The 7,214-nt window shown below is 39.7% G+C and overlaps 1 long non-coding RNA gene across 2 annotated transcripts; it reads left to right on the top strand.

Annotated features, from left to right (window-relative positions):
- Positions 1 to 4,959: 4,959 nt before the first annotated feature.
- On the top strand, positions 4,960 to 6,722 carry LOC114776527 (uncharacterized). Of its 2 annotated transcripts, none has more exons than XR_003745543.1 (3): positions 4,960 to 5,018; positions 6,226 to 6,436; positions 6,666 to 6,722. It is a non-coding gene; the product is annotated as an uncharacterized LOC114776527 (long non-coding RNA). The 2 variants fall into 2 exon arrangements; XR_003745544.1 differs by lacking the exon at positions 4,960 to 5,018 and adding an exon at positions 5,868 to 6,138.
- The last annotated feature ends 492 nt before the right edge of the window (positions 6,723 to 7,214 follow it).

Raw genomic sequence — 7,214 nt, 5'->3', positions numbered from 1 at the left:
CGTTTCGTCCTGCTGTCCCCAGCATCTTCTGTGCAGCTCGGCGCTGAGATGTGTGTGTTCCTGCAGGTGAAGGCAGCTCCTCCATGTCTCCGCTGACCCCCGGCGAGCTGCTCATCGCCCTCCACAACATCGACTCCACCAAGTGTGACAACGTTTCCAGGACTTAAAACAGTAACAAGCAAGAGGCAGGAGATTGAGGAAACCCTGAAGGTCCTCCTCAGAAGGGAGAAGGAACTGTGTGGGCAACTCGAGCAGACAGTGGACATGAGAGCAGCACTGCAGCATCTTCGAGAAGCTTCACAAGGAGATGTGGAGAAAAGAAAACAGTACAAGAACCAGGCTGTCCAGGTTGAATCAGGGAGGCTGGTGAACAGGACGCAGCTATGCGGACATCGCAAAGGCGAGCATAACATGAGCGTTATTACAAATGCAAATACGCCAAATAAAGAATCTATATAGAAAAGATGATGAAATCTCCTTTGACTTTTCTTGAGCTTCAACGTCCAAAACACAAGACAAACATTAAAAACCATGTTGTATAGTTCACCATGTACTATATTTCACTTGGATTAATACAACTATATTATTTTACGTGTTTCCGTAACAACACATTTACATTCAGTAGTGACGGGGACAGTCCCCCTGGGGACAGAGGGACACGATGGTAGTAAAGTGGGGTTTGAACCTGGAACTTGGTGCTCTTCTGGTTCAGACGTGAGTGTGTTGGCCAAGTGTAAAACACACCAATAATAATGATTAAAAAGTGAAAGTGTCAGTAAACAAGAATCTACCTCTATGTACCATCCGACCTCTACAACTCATACAAAATGCAGCAGCACGACTGATGTTCAACCTTCCCAAGTTCTTCCACACCGCACCTCTGCTACGTTCCCTCCACCGGCTCCCAGTAGCTGCACGCATCAGGTTCTAAATACTGATGCTGGCCTACAAAGCCAAACATGGAGCAGCACCATCCTACCTCACAGCCTTATTACACCTCGCACTGCACCTGGTATACTCCGAGCCTCCAGTACTGCTCGCCTGGTCCCCTCCATCTCTGAAGGTAAAAAGAAGACACAGTAGGATATTTCAGTCAATAAAGAATCTATAAAGAAAAAATGAATGAAATCTCCTTTGCCTTTCTTGAGTTTCACACGTCTTGTAGTGTAGATTCTACCACTCCCACGACGTGTTACACTGGTGAAGCGACAATAGGATCTGATTCCGGTCAGAGAATCAGGAGCCTGGAGGCCAGCTTATCAATTATCTTATTTATTAACGAAGTATGTGTGTGTCTGTGTGTGTGTGTGTGTGTGTGTGGTCTACAAGAAACAGAGAAAGCATACATAAGCAAACACTCCACAGAACATGATATGATACACAACACTGATTAATAACACTGCTTACAGTAATCTAACATGAAACAGACAATACAATCCTACATAAGCAGCTAACCAGCACTAGAACATTTTACCTAGAATATAAATATAGGCAGCTAAAACACAGGAAAATTATTGAACCCCGTTAGCTTAGCGCTAATAGCAGGCGGAAATTAGCATAAGAATTAAATAATTCCCAAACATTACAAACTCTCTCTCTCTGCATATAAAACAGTATGAAAGGATAACTAAATCGAACACACGAGTGTGAACAACACTCCTCAGCACTTACTTTCCGTCATGAACGCACACATTTACATGTGAAAAATACGCGTGGCTCATTAGGTGTCACACTCTAACCGGACCAGATAGAAACAACTAAACAAATCTGGGTCTTTCTGACACGTCTAAAACACAAGACAAACATTAAAAATAATTTTATATCACGGTACAAATGATCTAATAATAAAATGTAGAATCAAAGTTGTACTGGTATCCGATTGGCCCATTTGTGTAGGGGGCGTGTCCATGTTCACACTAATGACGTGCAAAACAAATGTTTTTACTGACTGTGTACTATATTTCACTTGGAATATATACAACTATATTATTTTACTTGTTCCGTAACAACACATTTACATTCAGTAGTGACGGGGACAGTCCCCCTGGGGACAGAGGGACACGATGGTAGTAAGTGGGGTTTTGAACCTGGAACTTGGTGCTCTTCTTCCGGTTCAGACGTGAGTGTGTTGGCCAAGTGTAAAACACACCAATAATAATGATTAAAAAGTGAAAGTGGCAGTAATTTGATTTGGGACAAATAGCGTTGACAGCACCTTGTGTGTGTGGAGTTTACATGTTCTTCTGTCTCGGTGTGGGTTTCCTCCTGATTCACTGTCCAGAGAGGCACTTTTTTTTCAGCAAGAACAAGAGCTCAGAAACATTGTGATTGGCTGATATAATTTTTTCAGCCAATCACAATGTTTCTGAGCTCTTGTTCTGTAGCGTAATCAGCTGAGTGAAACCAGCCAATCACAATGTTCTTAAGATCTTGTTCCTCCATCTGATTGGCTGAAAAAAAAGTGACATCATCAGCTTCGCTCTATTTAAGAGGTGAGCCGTGAAGAACTAAATCATTTCAGATTTACAAGAGTTCAGTATAGAGGTAGAGAAATGAAGGCGTGGAAGAAGTTTGTTAGGTGGACCAAGCGTCGCTTCTTCAAGAAGGACGTTTCCGTTGAGCCCAAATGACCGATCTGAAATCAGCTCAGATGGGTCAGGTTGAGGTGTTCGGGGAAACAGCTCGGCACACTCGAGGCGGTGATGGAGACATTCCTGGAAAAGGGATCCAGGTCATCGTAAAGAAGTGGAGGAGATGTTCATGGCCTCTAATAATAATCTGGAGATGGCTATTCGTGACACGACACAGAACAGCCTGGCTTGGCGTGAAGAGCTGAGGCAAATTGCCATCCAGGAGGCTTGAGAATGAAGTAAAAGAAAGACTGAGAGAAGAACAAGATCTGGAACAGCTGCAATGTGAGGAGCTTGAAGCACAGCTGAACGTGGAGAGACACAACAGAGAAGAAGCAGAAAGGTGTTTCTGTAACGTGAGAGAAACTGGAAAGCAGATGGAGATGGAGACACAGCTCCATACGCAGCTGGGGAGCATGCAGGCTCTTTATGAAGAGACGCTGCAGAACGAGAAGAAGGAGCAGGAAACGCTGAGAAGTCAAATGACAGATGAGCAGAGCAGGAGAGAGAAAGCTGAAAAAGAGCTTGAAGCAAAAAGAGAAAGCAGGAAAGAGGCAGAGAGGCTTCTCCTGGAGACAGAGACAAAGTTCCGTCATCAGCTGGAGAGCAAAGACAGTCTCCACGAGGAGACGCTCCAGCAAATGAAAAAGGAACTCGAGATGATGACAGCCGAACGTGACCATGAGCACAGAGCACGAGAAGAACTTGAAAAAGTGCTCCTTGAAAAAACATCTACCAGGAACGAACTGGAAAAACGTTTCCAGGACTTAAACAATACAAGCAGAGGCAGGAGATTGAGGAAACCCTGAAGGTCCTCCTCAGAAGGGAGAAGGAACTGTGTGGGCAACTCGAGCAGACAGTGGACATGAGAGCAGCACTGGAGCATCTTCGAGAAGCTTCACAAGAAGACGTGGAGAAAAAAAAAACAGTACAAGAACAAAGGCTGTCCAGATTGATCAGGGAGGCTGTGAAATGGTGATAATCACCACTTGGTCTGAGGCCTAATAAAGTCCTGGCTTACATTATACGCCATTTGGCTTTGAAACAAATAAATCTGGAGAAATATCTAATAAAGCAAATACTTGTTTTACAGCACAGTTAGTCTTAATGTTCGATGTATCTTCCGATAATAAAGAAGCATGGCTGCTACTAACAATCATTTTAATAATCAATTAATCTGTCGATTATTTTTTATAAATTATGAATAAATAAAAGCATTCATTTCCAACCCTTTATTCAAAAACAGAATCTTTAGAAAATGCACGAATATAATGATAATTAAACACCAAAACATAACACCAAAAACATGCACATGTATGCTTTACTTGATCTGGCAAATATAGACTTTTTAAAATAAAGTGCCACCTGAGCTGCCGGAACAACAAATAATTTATGAAAAGAAATACAATACATATCAGAAAATTGAACAGGATTTGTTTGAATGTCAGAACTTGTCTCATTGTACATTTTTAGCTCTGTTTGTCACGACCACGGGCTGACGGGGGGAAGGAAGCGCAGAGACGGGACATCTGGGCAAATGGGATTTATTAATACGCACAAAAGAAAAAGGCACGAGGGACAAAACAAAGGAAGCCAAGAAAAACAAACCAACAGGCGTGTGGCGGTTGCCAGGAACTGAAATCAAAGTTCAGGATCCACATCGATGCATCAGTGTCGGTTCCTTCTAACAGGGCTCCAACCACGGATGCCTACCCAGCAGCACCTGTCCATGGTTAGAGCCCTGCTGTCAGCTGCTGCCAGCTGGCTCCTGCTGCACCCAGACGTGGCACCGTTACTCTCCAACATGTGTTTACCATGTAAATCCAGAACTGGAACCAGACAGTTATGGAGCTAATATTATGACCAAACTATTTGAATGTGAATTGTGTAAATTTGAATTAAAAGGAGCTAATATTATGACAAAAACTATTTGAATGTGAATTGTGTAAATTTGAATTATCAAAACTGAATTTGAAATTATTTTACTTGAATATTAGAGCTAATATTATGACAAAACTATTTGAATGTGAATTGTGTAAATTTGAATTATTAAAATTGAATTTGAAATTATTTTACTTGAATATTAGAGCTAATATTATGACAAAACTATTTGAATGTGAATTGTGTAAATCTGAATTATCAAAATTCAATTCTCTAAATTCAATTTTCTAAAATTAAATTTTCTAAATTCAATTTTCTAAAATTCAATTTTCTAAATTCAGTTTTCTAAAATTCAAACCCAGAAATTCAGATCGTACAGAAAGTAGGTCAGAGGTCATTCACAGGGAGGCGTAGATGATCTCCGAAAAGTCGAGCGAAGCATTTTGGCCAATTACAGAGCTGCTCAGGAGGTGACCATTCTTCTGCGTGATCATGAATCGCCCAGAGGTAAGTGATTTTTAAGCATTTATGGTTTATAATTATATATTGTGTTAGCGTTCCCAGCGTGTGAAACATTATCTGAGCGGTCTCTGGTGTTTGTATATTTGATAAAAGGGATTAGCATACCACCGTGTCTATATAGAACGCGAACACGCCGCAATAACTTTTAAGTGACAAAGCGGCCGTTGTAAAGAGCTTAGAGATAGAACAGGGAATCCGTTTGCTGTTGGGAATTTCGCATTCAGTGTAGACATTATCCCTGATTTTAATCATCAGGTTCTACTGTCTTCTGTCATGACGCGTCACACCCGCTCGTGTCCTGTGTTAATACAATAACTCCGTTAGTGCTTCATTTATTTCCTTGATTGGAATCCACATCAGATCCAACTTGGATATAAGGTCACTCGATGATGATTGTAAGCTGTGTTTTGAGTTGAAGACTTTAACATTGTGAATAATCATTTAGATATATGTGTAGCTTGCAGGCACGATTAAAGTAGCTATATCGTTCATTTTCGCTTATATCATACAAATAAAACAAATATATAAATGTTATTAGTAGAGATGCCCCGATCGAGCCAAGGAATTGGCCAATATTCCTCATGATCAGACTATATTATTTAGGTAAACAACATTTTAGGACGTTTCTCCCGAATATCAACACTACTGCAACGAGGCAAGTGACTGTCTTTATGAACGGGTTACTGAATCATTGGCTTATTTAATGATTCAGTAACCAATTCAATTTATGTCCTACTAACGATATTGTTTTTAGATACACATCATTAGTTTGTAGCTATATATAAAAATAAATATAAAAAATATATATTTTGCTTAAACTGTTTTTACAGGACAGCGAAGTTGTCAGATCAGCCAGGCACTTGTTGTCTTTGCTGACCTCAAGCAGTGCAGCTGGTCCCAGTCAGTTTTTTTTGTGTATTTTTATTTATTATTGTGGAAAGGATAGATAGTAAGGATAGTGTGGTAAAGGAAATCCCTGTTATGTATATGTATTTGTGCATACATAGTTTTATTAAAATACTTTCATTAAATTAATTTCATAATTCAGCCTCCATAGGCAGCACACTGTTCAGCAGAGGGCCACCATTCAAACTGAGATGACCAGGTTTTGCAACCACATTTTTTTTATATTGACATAAGCCATCATGATATTATTTGATGGTTATTATTTTGGTTTTTGTTTTGCCAACAGATCATTTCCCGGGTTTTTCAGCAAAGGACGGGGTAAAAGGCGAATGCTGTCAATGCCCCCTAGCAAACCCGCAAAAATATTGCCTGTTAACTTTTATCTGCTTCCTCACCAATATGAGCGAACACCTGAGGAGAGTGAGCAACTGGTACATATGCAAGCTGGGTTGGGGTGAAAGACAATGCAAATGGTTGAAAATGCAACTTATGATGAAGTAAGTATGTGTGACGTCTCTCCTGTATCTTTTAAAATGATCTTTTTCTAATGTAACAGAGCTTAATTCATTAGTAACTCTGTATGTGGAACATGGGTGCTAAGGTGCTCTTAAGCACATTGCTATAATGTAACACTATAAGCTTTTTGTACCAGTGTTGCACTGGTAACTGTTGGGCATTTAATTTTTACATGGTTTGCTATACTGACAGTGTTATTTACATTGTAAGGTATGTGCCCAACTGAAGGAGCTGATTTCAGGATGTAAAGGGGGGTTGGCTTGTCTATAAGTCTTCAGGTAATCATCAGGAACATAGTGATACATTGCAATGAAAATAAATAAATAAGTAAAATCAAATACATTTCTGAATTTTTACATTATCACTAATACCATATTTCATATTTTATGTAATTAAATACCTTTGTGTCAAGCTTAAAACATGAATCCTGGCATAACAAAATAAAAGGAATGAAATCCAATAATACATTGTGTTTTTCTGTATTTTGTATAATTTTTCATAAGGTGGATAGGGCTCCCGGATGAGAGTGGGTACAGTGCCAAACATTTGAAAGCAGCAACCCAGGGTTTCAAAGGAGTTCTTTACGTAACTCCACTCATTCTTTGCATATGTATAATTTTAAAACCACATTAAAAAACTAATAAATGCTTGAAACAACATGAAAGAAAATAATTTACATTATATTGTTTTTATATTGTTCCCTCTAGGAAACTTGCCCCATTTGTCAAAAGAAAATGCCTTTTGATGTGATAAAGATTC

The sequence above is a fragment of the Denticeps clupeoides genome, unplaced genomic scaffold (assembly GCF_900700375.1).
Source record: "Denticeps clupeoides unplaced genomic scaffold, fDenClu1.1, whole genome shotgun sequence".
NCBI lineage: Eukaryota > Metazoa > Chordata > Actinopteri > Clupeiformes > Denticipitidae > Denticeps > Denticeps clupeoides.
Note: the sequence above shows the minus strand (reverse complement) of the source record. Positions and strands in the feature narration are given on the sequence as shown.